The sequence below is a fragment of the Jaculus jaculus genome, chromosome 8 (genome assembly GCF_020740685.1).
Source record: "Jaculus jaculus isolate mJacJac1 chromosome 8, mJacJac1.mat.Y.cur, whole genome shotgun sequence".
Taxonomy (NCBI): Eukaryota; Metazoa; Chordata; class Mammalia; order Rodentia; family Dipodidae; genus Jaculus; species Jaculus jaculus.
In genome coordinates this window covers 47,769,584-47,781,919 of record NC_059109.1, presented here as the reverse complement: position 1 = coordinate 47,781,919, position 12,336 = coordinate 47,769,584, and the positions used below count along the sequence as shown (strand labels likewise).

The window sequence follows — 12,336 nt, the reverse complement described above, 5'->3', positions numbered from 1 at the left end:
GCCCTGGCGCGCCCATTCTCTCTCTCCCTCTATCTGTCTTTCTCTCTATGTCTGTCGCTCTCAAATAAATAAATAAAAATAAAAAAAAAAAAGGAGGCAGCAACTGGCCCATGTTCTAGGCAAGCATGCCTCAAAAATAGAAACAAAAATTTCCCTTAGTTACTCCTAACAAAAGCATTTCCAAATGTGTTAGAGGTATTGATAAAGATTATCCCCCAACTGGTTGTTATGTTTTGCCTTGCATTCATAGAAAATGTATCTCATGGAGTTTATTAATAGAAGCCATCTCAAATCAATGGGGTCATATAAAATCTGAAAGTATATACACTGGTATTATAAGGCAAGTCTGTTGTCAGGTAGTTTTTTTGGTGACCTAAATGCTAAGGAAGACTTTTTCTCTACAAATTTCCAATAATAAAAGATGGTTAACTCTTTGAAGCCAGACTACTTCCTTGTCAGTGGGTAATAAGATTAATCAATTTGGTGTAGTGTTTCTTAATAGCCTTACAAGAAAAATGGTTAATCATGTGTTAAAATGAGATGATTAAAATAACTGGGAAAGTATATTGCAATGTTACACATAGAATGCTTGTTAAAAATGCTTTTTGAGTGGAACTTAGATCAGAATGTTAAAGTATATGGATAAAGATGTATGTATGTAGAAAGGATGTTGGAGATCTAAAAAGACTAAATTTTGCCTAAAATTAATTTCCTTTTAGAAGGAACAGAAAGCTAATTTTCAGGGTAAAATATGTTGGGCTAGCTTGTTTTAAGTTTTATCAAATTTAAGTCATGGGTAAAACATAAACTTTTTATGTTAATAAAAATTTCTATGGTAGATAAAATCAATTTCTATCAAGATTAAGCTAAAACCACTGGTTGTCAAATGGTGCTTTTTCTTTCAAAACAGATTTGTCAAGGGTTGTATTAGAATTTAGCTGGCTATTTTTGGCTCAACTAAAACCAGATTCTGCTCTATTATATGTAAAGTAACTCTCATTTCTGGCATCTTAAGTCCAGTGCTTATAACAAAATTAACTCTTAAGACATATTCACTATTTTAGGGTACAGCCTCATGCTCAAACAATGGTCCTCATCTGAAAAAAATTATTTCAAGCTCTGGTTCTGTTTCTAATGTTCTCTGGATAATTGGTACCCACACAGTTATCTGAACTAATCAAAGATGTTTTCAAACACAGATGCTAAGACTTTATACTGTCATACTTGTCCTTTTCTGAAAACTTCTACATTAAATTAATTGGTTTGTTTGTAAATTAATTGATATTGTTTTAATACTGGTAACAGGTTCTGCTTATATTTATAGCTATTAGGTAGTTAAAGTATAAGATATGTCTACTTTCTATGCCTCAGATATCACTTATGCTGCCACAGTACAAAATTCTAAAAGGCTAGACAAAATGATTTTAAGAAGCTCTTGTGCATTCGTTAACTAAATCTATTTCAGTAATCAAATGTGTCCTATAAGTACATACATCCAAGTTGGTGTAACTTCCTTTCTAAGTGTATTAATCACCTATGTACAATCCAAAGCCAATTGGAATCATTGGATCAAAAAGGGCCAATATTTTGGCCTATGCTCCCAGGACAAGAGGCCACTGGAGATGATGGGACACTTATACACTGGCCCCCTGGTAAGTCACCTGTCTTCCTGAGCAGAGAGGACATGGAAACTCAAACAAAAATTGCTGTATAGTCTGAAACAGGAAAGTCACAATTGAGGAGCAATCAGTCCTCCTGACTTCCCAAAGAAGGGAAAACTACTTGGCCAGCATGGCCCTGACTCACCTAAAGGGAAAGAAAACACCAGTAAGCTGTAGGGCTACTCCTGAGTCTCTAAAGTCGCCTTTGGAGAGCCATCAGTAATCTCCAAACTTAATTCTTGGTTAAATTTTGGCTGCTTGGTCTTAAACACTCAGAGAGAAATGTATAGCCCAAGATAAAAGATCTTAAATATATGAATGTCCTATTAAGTAATACAACAAGAGCTTTCCAAGAGGGGAAACAAACAAGACCTTAAGACATTTTCCCCCATCTCTAGTAGTTCTAATTCTATTAAAAAAAAAAAAAAAAAAAGAGCCAGGTGTAGTGGCACATGCCTTTAATCCCAGCACTCGGGAGGCAGAGGTAGGAGGATTGCCAAGAGTTCAAGGCCACCCTGAGACTACAGAGTAAATTCCAGGTCAGCCTGAGCTAGAGTGAGATCCTACCTCAGGGAAAACAAACAAACAAAAAAAAAAAAAAAACAAAACTATAGATGTCAAAGGGGTTATTTTCAAATATATAATATATAAGTTCTGAGACCAAAAATATATTTGTACAGGGATGGAGACGTGGATACATTTGGAGAGCCTCTATTCTGCTTATCATAGCAGGCTCCTGACACACTAAATTAAAAATCAACAACGCATATATACCTTTGGACACAAACAACAATTACTTCAACTAGCATTTTTAAAAATATAAATTCTGGAGCAATCCAATAGTCATAAATTATCTGATAATAGGGAACAGGTCTTGCTTTCCTACTTGGCCTTGGGCCTCAGGTAGCAGGACCTCTTAAGGTGACCAGATCTGTGTTTTACCAAGATGCAGAAAGGTTTAGGGCTATTCAAAATCATACAACTAATGATAGGTAAGACAAGAACTCAAAATATGACAGTTTGGCCTCAAGATATATAATCTCTAATGTTATATAATCATGTTACATAATCTCTAAATTTAAATGAGTCTTTTTTAGAAACTATCAAATAGATATGTGGGAGTAAAGAGTCACATGGGAAAAAGAAAATTAGAGAGCACAACCAACAAAAATTAAGCAATTAACAAAAATGGAGCAATGTTAACTATATAAACAAAACAGAAATTAAGTGATTCCTACATGTTGAGAAGGTATTTGTTTCAGAAATAGGAAAAAAATAATCATGTAAACCACATGTTTACAGGCATGTCAATTCTCAAATAAAAGCAGACAACCAGAGAGATGATTACTATCATACTTTTTGTTCTGATAGAGAAAAAGAGTTAGAGAGAATGTAAGCATTTAAACAAATGCTTATATTAAGAAAAAGTTTAAGGCTGAGGAGATGGCTTAGCAGTAAAAGGCACTTCTTTGCAAAGCTTACTGGCCCAGGTTTAATTCCCCAGTACCCACATAAAGCCAGATCCACAATGTGGCACATGCACCTAGAGTTCATCTGCAGCCACGAGAGGCCCTGGTACACCCATCCATCCCCCTTCTGATTCTCTCTCCCTCTCACTCATTATTACAATAAAAAGATTTTAAAAGAAAAGAAAAAGTCACATGGTGGGGTGGCACAAAGCTGTAATCCCAGCATGTGGAATGTAGGGGCAAACAAATGAGGAGTTGAACATCATTTTCAGCTACATAAGGAGTTTAAGAACAGCCTCAGCTGCAAAAGACATGGATAAAGAAGGAGGGAGGGAGGGAGGGAGGGAGGGAGGGAGGGAGGGAGGGAGGGAGGGAGGGAGGGAGGGAGGGAAGGAGGGAGGGAGGAATGAAGGAAGGAAGGCAAAAAGAAAGGGAGGGAGCAAAGGGAGGGAAGGAGAGGGGGAGGATACAATTCAGAAAAGAAAGGAGGAAATGGAGGGAGGGGAAGTGCAGAGTACAGAAGTACAGAAAGAAGGGAAGAAGAAGGGGGAATAGAGGGAGGAAGAGAGGAAAGAAGAGGATGAAGGGAAGAAGTGAGCAGGAATAAGCAGACAGGGAAGCAGAATACAAATCTAACAGGATAATTTTGCTGACTCTACTTTCATTTGGACAAGAAAAAAATGGGTTTTTACCTTCCTGAAACCAAATGATTTTCAAATTAAATAATATATTAAATTTGTCCTGTAGAAAGATGCAACTAAAGTTCATTTGAGATCCAATGTACGTTACTGAGATAGTAGAGAAAGAAGACTCACTAAGATATGAGTACTGAGTGGTGTACTCTACAAAAAAGTAATTCTAGGTCCTGCTGCTTCAAAAACATTTTCAGAGCTGCTCATGAATTGATCAGATCCATAAATATTAAATCTACTGTAAGATTTGGATGGTGGTCATTTTTCATTTTCCAGAACTTCAAACTCAAGGTACTATGATTCCCATCATCCATGAAGATTTTATTAAATCTGTTATAATCCAAGAGGAAGTAACTGCCATCACTGTAAGGCATGACATAGCAAACATGACAAAGTCTGACTTAGCATCCCAATGACCCGGCAACTGAATAGTATCCAAAAGTCAAAATCTTGTGTTAATCTTTAGTTTGAATAAGGACCTGGGAAGGAACCCTAGTAAATGTACTGGTGCTGACATTTGAAGCAATAGAAGCCATTTCAGTATTTTCAGAATTTTGACAGAATTTACTCATTCTTATTTTAAAATGAATGTGAACTTTAAGATAATTTTACAAATCTTCATCATGAGTTGAAGTTTAAAATGGTAATATTTTGATCTATTTCAATAATCCAATATTATTATTATTTTCTTTTATGTGTAATATTCTAAAATCAAGAACATTAATTCAAATGGAAGAAACATCATTTAGCATCAACATCAGCTAGCTGTTGCTGGTGCCAGTATGCAGTAGATGTGGGCTCTTCAGAGAGATAATCATTTGACAAACCTCCAAATAGAAAAAAAATGTATCATGTCAACAATTTCTATCATTCCCAGTCTGCTTTTTAGTTAAAACTGATTTACTCTCAAGAATATTTCTTCTGTGGGGCTGGAGAGGTAGCTCAGCAGTTAAAAGTGCTTCCTTGCAAAGTCTGGGGGTCTTGTTCAAATCCCCAGTACCCACTTAAAGCCAGATGCACAAAGTGGCACATAAATCTGGAGTTCATTTGCAGAGGCAAGAGTCCTGGCAGTGCCTGTTCTCTCACTTCTTTCAAATAAACAAATATTTTTTCTTATTTTTCTTATATTAAATCCTATCCTCTTACCTCCAAAAATATCAAAACTCTTTGACATCATTATACATCAATCCATTTGTCAAATTAAATTAGTATCTCTCAAAGATGAGTCAAAATTCTTCTAAGTTATCAATAAACTACTGTATTCAAATAATCTGTATTCATGTAAGAGAATGTACATCATTGGGAATACATTATGTTTTTGTTGAATTTAACTAAAATGAGTACATTGGGACATTCTAAAAGAAATGACCATGTCTAATTAAATAAAAATGGTGCTTCACATGGAGGAAGAAAAAAGACTAATTCTCAGGAGCCACTTAGTACCTAAAAAATAAGTATGAAAAAATACCTACTATGTTTGATAAGAGCAAATTTATAGACAAATTTTGTCTTAAAAGAAATGGTACTTTAAGAGCCAGGTGTGGTGGCGCACGCCTTTAATCCCAGCACTCGGGAGGCAGAGGTAGGAGGATTGCCGTGAGTTCGAGGCCACCCTGAGACACCATCGTGAATTCCAGGTCAGCCTGGGATAGAGTGAGACCCTACCTGGAAAAACCAAAAAAAAAAAAAAAAGAAAGAAAGAAAGAAAGAAATGGTACTTTAAAAAATAATTATAGGAGGTTTGGGAAGATGGCTCAGCAGTTAAAAGTGCTTGCTTGCAAAGCTTGCCTGCCCAGGTTTGATTACCTCATACTTATATAAAGACAGATACACAGAGTGGCCCAGGAACCTGGAGTATATTTGCAGTGGCAAGAAGCCCTTGTGTTCTCTGCTCTCTGTCTCTCATCTCACAAATAAAAATAAAAATAAATTGGGCTGGATAGATGGCTTAGTGGTTAAGGTATTTGCCTGCAAAGCCAGAGAGTCTCAGCTTCATTCTTCCAGACCCACGTAAGCCAGAGGCACAAAGGGGTGCATGCATCTGGAGTTCATTAGCAGTGGCTGGATGCCCTGGTGTACCCATTCTCTCTCTCTTCCTCTCCCTCTCTCCCCCGCCCCTTTCTCTCTCCCTCAAATAAATAAAATATTAAAAAATAATTATATAATAATTTGCAACCACAGAAAGTTATCCTGACATAATAAATTACTTGATGAAATAATATAAGTAAATATCAGGTAAGGAAGAAGATTTTAGTTTCTTTATTACACGGGTAGTTTTTTCATCATCATAATAATGTTAAACAAATATTCTTTTAAAAAGTAAAAATACACAGCTCAGTAAAGACAGTATTAAGTTCTCTCAATCATTCATTTCATATGTAGTGAAAATGAAGAAACATATTTCAGGATATACTTGCCCTGTGAAGCCTAAGGACCTCGGTTTGAGGCTTAATTCCCCAGGACCCACATTAGCCAGATGCACAAGGGGGAGCATGCGTCTGGAATTTGTTTGCAGTGGCTGGAGGCCCTGGTGTGCCCATTTTCTCTATCTCTATCTGCCTCTTTCTCGCTCTTTCTGTCACTTTCAAATAAAGATATAAAAATAAAACCAAAAAAATTTTTTGCAGGAAGACTTGACAAAGAAAAACCTCTATAAATTTATATTCTATTTGATGACTTTTATCAATAAAGATATCATATGGAAGATTAAAGGTACACATGGAAACAGGTGCTATAGGTATATTAATAGATTATTTGTAAAATAAATGATTATATTTTATTCTTACAAATTCATGAAAATATTTTTTGTCACCTATGCTAAGGTAAAATTTTAAAGTTTAAAACATTTAGACTGAAGTTTTATTATCTATTTTTAAAACTACAGAGCTCCTAAACAAAAAGCACCATAAGATAAAAATCAACTTCTATGAATAAATATTTTAAACTAAGTACTCCAGGATCATAACACTGACAACACTAATTATCTTTTCTAGTCTTGGCAGTTATGTTGCATACTATTGGAGTGACTGATGGGATAATTTCACTTCATTTTCTCTCAGTTTATTCCAGTTAGTGTAAGAAAAAAACATTAAAATAATTAACACCTCTAAACAAGTACTTGATAAAGTTTATGGTTGGAATAAAATACTAAAAAATTAACTAATGCATTAATTCTAGTACAAATAACTATGTGTTGAAGACAAACTAAACTGAAAATCACTGATTCTAAAACAAACATTCAGTATTAGTATTAACTATTCCAGGACTTTTACATATTCAGATCATATATTTTTAGCCGTTTAAGTAGAATAACCTTAATTGTCAAAAATATGTCCTTATATTTTATGTTAACAAATGTTTTATGCACCAGAATTTTTCATCATGATCAGTTGAAGCAATCAAAATGGAAAATACATGCCAAAACAAATTATTCAAATGCCTTATTCATATAAACATTTTGATGACTTCAATAATGACCTCATAGCCAAAAGAACATAGCATTATTTCAATTAACATTCAATCTGAAATATGAGTATTTACTAATAGTAATTACTGGTCACTCAGTTAGAAAACATGTAAAGCATTTTTAATAAACTCTGATATTTGAACAGTTTAATAAATTTTGATTTACATAGTTGAGAATTTATGAATATCACATAATGTCTAAGTCTCATCACTTAAAGCTACATATTAAAACAAAAGGCATATTATTTGCCATTATCACCTGATTTTTTGTTGTTGTTGTTTATAAAATTAATCACAGTTAGCAGGGCAGAAATTGCTTTGAGCTTCATGAATGACATCCAAGAGATGGGAAAGGATTAGTTCTCAGTTGCTGCCAGTTATAGCGCCAGGTGGCTTTTTCTACAGTGAAGGTGTTACCGATAATCCCATTACACTGGTACTAAATCTTGCAGACATCAAAATTATCACCAAGGTTCCTTTTCATCCCATCCTTTCCAAATGACTGGAAGTCGCTTCACCTGAAAGAAGTCAAATCCACATGCAGCTGCGGTTTTAGCAGCCAGCAAACTCCCTGAGAATGCCAGTCATGATTCAATTTTGCTGTGCTGGTGGCCCCCTATTCCCTGTCCAATAATACATCTGTTAAAAAATCCTACAGCTACAAATCAAGTTTAATCCTACCAGAGACCTCATGTTGGTCTTGTCTTCCAAAAAGGCAGCAGGTTCTGCTGTCTATCTCTGCTAGTGTCTGGGGAATACCCTTTAAATCCCAGCCCTACTTAGAAGAATAAGCTAAGGATCACAAAACATGACCCCAAAAACCCTGATATGACTATATTCTGACCCAGAGGCATTCATTCTAGGTGAAGATTAGAACTTTGCATAATAAGATTACACAGCAAGTGAATGATATCAAGGGACTATCCATATGCAGCCGCCTGGTTTTGTATGGACAGCCTGTGCCATGCAATATGCGGTGCAGACCAAACAGAGCTTGGTCTTTCTAGCTGAAGTAAAAGAGATTCACATAAATTAGTTGGCCATTTCCAGATTCCTAAATCCCCTATTACATCTTTTATTGACAGCTCCTGTGAGGATAGCACAAATGTTATTCCTTTTTATTCTGTGCATCTGTAACAATCATGCTCTGTAATTGAAATGTACATAGATTATGTCTAGAAATTAACATCTTGTTTGCTGTAATCTTGGATTACAATTGACTGTGTACATAATAAAATTAAGAAATCAATGGATGGATTTATGATCTCCACGAAACTAGAGGTATTGTTTAAAGAGTAGTTTAACATTTTGTGTCAACACTTTAAATGAAAAAGTCACAGGGAGTAGTCAATAAAATGTAAGTACATCAAAGAATACAATAGACACTGGCTAATATCTAATGAAAAGTTAGATTTTGTAAAAACTGGGTCATAATCTCAAAATTTAGAAGTGTGAAAAACTTAGAGAACTTATGAATATACAGTTTTCTCTAATTCATACTCCTACAACATAAATTACAAATAAGGTCTACTTTTTTCATAAACTATTATGCCTAAAGTATCTAATGCAAATCTGCATAATCATTTTATAACTATACTTTAAAATATTTTAATAAACTAAAATAAATTATAACTCAAGGTCATATAATTTTAATTATATATATTTTATTTTTTATTTCTCAATGAGGTAATGTCTCCTCAGTAGTACAAAGATTTTTAATGTAAAGCACTATGGAGATATTTTCAAATAGCATTTTATGATTACCCTTCTATTTATTTGAGCTCTAAGCACAAATACACAAAAGAAGGATTCATGCACATAATCATAAGCACCTATCTAGAAAGAATCAAAGGTAATGAAAATAAGGAATTTTCAGCTTTATTTAAAAAATAAGACTTGCCATGCAATTTTTGTAAAACTCAGCTCATCACTACACTTGAAATATGCCTTATTTGACAAGTTTCTTTGACCTACAATCTCTAAAGATGATCCCTCACTCATAACAATAGCCATTACTTTACCAGCAAAATATCTTCAAGCATATCTGTATCTGACAGGTACTCAGGAGTCAGGTGGCATAATTCTGACTTACTGTATAAAGAAACACCAATGTTATTTCTGGCAGAACTATAAACACTGAATGCAATTTCAATTACATTGCACATGAATAGTTTTTGGGCATCTTGAGTAGAATATTATTTAAAAAAATAAAGAATGCAAAGAACACATATATTTCTCATGACATTTTGCTATGATTATGTGATGCTTTCTAGATACCTTGTCCAAAAAATATCCATGAGTCTCATGTAGCTGTTCAGTACTTGAAATGTGACTAGCTTAAATTGAGGTATACTGTAAATATAAGACATACCAAATTTTGAAAAAAATACAAAACTGGGAAAAATGTGTTTTTAGATTAAGACATGTTAAATATTCAATATTTGTATAATAGTTGGTTAAAACACATTATATAATCCACATTATATTTCTATTAATAGCACTGCTTTAGCAGTTGTACACTTTTAGTAATATGTTTGGAGGTTAAATCAAACTGTAGAATAAAATTACTGGAGAAAGGGGTTACTGGAAAGAAAAGACATTCCCAAGTCACACTGAGAGAAAAACTTGGTGAAGAAAGTTTCAGATTCTGTCACTTTAACTGTATTTCATATTTATCGCAAAAGGGTAGTAGTAAGAGATTTCTCCAAATTGCTGACTACAAAAAAGGGAATGACATGTTAGTTACAAAAAATGGAGTAAAATGATGATTTGTTTTGTTTTGCTTGTTTGCTTGGTTTTTATGAGACAGAGTCTTGTTATGAAGCCCAAGCAGAATTTAAATTCAATAAATAGCCCTAGCTGGCCTCGAACTCAGAGCACAAAAATGCTAGGATAACAGGCATGTGTCAATACACTCAGCAAATGCAGCTTTAAAAAAAAAAAAAAGTTTTCCAAGACTACTTCCATGTGTTAGAATTAATTGAATGTAATACATGTAGCCTCAGAAAAAGGCTAGATTTAGAAAGGGGCATGATTTTTTCCCCTATGGTGCTATATAATTGTTTATGTTTAAAATAGAGTTTCTTTAAGGAGCAATTACAGAGATTTTAAGCATTTGGTAAATTTCATGATGTTAGCAAAGTCAAAAAGAGGAGTTTTATACATTGTTAGTAAGACACTTTTCCATATGCCTTTACATCAGGTATATCAATAGGTTCTGAAAAGGTCTTTCCTAAAAATAGAATAACTCATTAAAATGACCATAGACAATTGGTCATATACAATCAAAAACAGTTTTTTGCTGTATATTTGAATATAATTTTAATAATATAATATCAACAAAAGTAGATATTACCTTAAAATTATTTCTTTACGATACTTGTATAAAATTTTGAGCTGCTAGCAAAGCTTGTATATTGATAAGTAAGATGGATAAAATTTAAATCAATTCTTTATTATTTAGTAATTCTACTTCTCTAGCCTTTTAAAATTAAGTATATCCTTCTCTAGTTACAAGTACCACATAGGTATTCACATGCATGTGTGCGCGCACACACACACATACACACAAACACACACAAGAAAATGCCAACAATAAAAAAAAAAAACTTTCTAACCATCAATCGATGGGTGCAATGATATTCAGTGTATGTTAATCTCCAGATATCCAAATTCATGAATAAAAATTCATCAGTTTTAAATACACTGAGCCTATTAAGCAAGAACAAAAGCATATGCACAAAAGAGCTTTTAATATATTTCAAAGCCCACAAGAGCCATGGTCTCATTAAAATTATAAATTACACCAACATGGAATGAAGATTCCAACGGCAGTGCAGCTAAGCAGATTACAGAAAGCCCCCGTTCCATATGATAACACACCATGGCCCTCCCAGATGGGGGCTTGGAACAAAAAGGCCATCCCCACAGCTCGGGAAAACCTCCTTGTGATCTCTGCTTTCTGTTCAGCACATGACAGCCAAATAATATGTTGATTATTCTGTTTGTGCTGCTAAGCTTGTAAGATAGAATAAAAGCGATATGATCTATTGTGAACCCAATGCTAATGTGTTGCTCCACTCATAAATAATATCCTGATTTTATTTTGAAACTATCTTTTATCTGAGTTTCAGTATTTAAATGCATGAATTAAAATAAAAGCCAAGATAAAATAATAGTTAAGTTGATGCTTTAAACTAAAAAATGTAGTTGACAAGTGAAAAACATCTAAATGTTTGTTGAAAAGTCAGGCATAATCAGCTGTCTTCCATATCTTTTAGCACTGTGATTAGAGTATATTTTTTAATTCATTTAAAAATAGGCAACTACCCTTATTATGAAATATAAATATAATGTTGAATGATGCAATAATCATGAAGTTAATAAATATAACTTATTGACAAGATATAAACTACATCATTAGGTATTTAACAACACATTTCTATATTGCTAATAATAGTACATAATCAAAACTGTGACAGTTTGAAGATATAACTGAAGGCCTTCTAAATGTCTAAAAGTCAGCCACAAGTGAATAATCATAGGAAAATGTACTTAAAATAATTTACAAGACACTGAGGAAATAATTTTCAATATAATAGCCAGTATAATATATTGCCTTGGTGACAAAAAGTTAAAACGTAATTTTCTCCTCAACTGAAAAATGGATATTTACTATGTTAAGCTTTATTGGACTGAGTTATACTCAGATGAAGTAACTAGGATTATCTGTGAATATTTCTGAAATTATGTATTTCATAAATAAACATTTGTGAATGTTTGTGCTTAGTTTATTGACAATCACAATACTTATGTTCTTACCCAAGAAATTCCTCTCTGAATAACTTGACAGATTTTCCTTAAAGACAAGTAAGACCAAGCAGTGAGTTAAATAGGCACATGAGGCAGACATTATAATAAGTACAGCTTTTGCTTGTGGAGTTATTTTATAGAAAGTACATTAATACACTCATTAAATTAAGTCAACCTCCTTTTTCTTGATTTCCAGGTTAGAGTCTTAATTCTAAAAAGCTCAGCAAAATTTCCTAA

The 12,336-nt window shown here is 33.6% G+C and overlaps 1 protein-coding gene across 5 annotated transcripts in view; it reads right to left on the bottom strand.

Moving 5' to 3' along the window:
• Positions 1-12,336, bottom strand: part of Immp1l (inner mitochondrial membrane peptidase subunit 1) — a 97,953-nt gene that overhangs the window by 56,665 nt on the left and 28,952 nt on the right. The window contains exons 1-3 of one of the 5 annotated variants that reach the window (XM_045156209.1): positions 12,109-12,126; positions 9,309-9,378; positions 7,547-7,805 (exon numbers count right to left, since the gene is read on the bottom strand). The exons of 2 other annotated variants lie outside the window; for them this stretch is intronic. The gene's annotated coding sequence lies outside the window, so the exon portion shown is untranslated. Of the gene's footprint in view, positions 1-7,546; positions 7,806-9,308; positions 9,379-12,108; positions 12,127-12,336 lie in introns of those variants that run through there. 2 more of the 5 variants (XM_045156210.1, XM_045156211.1) reach the window with 2 other exon arrangements.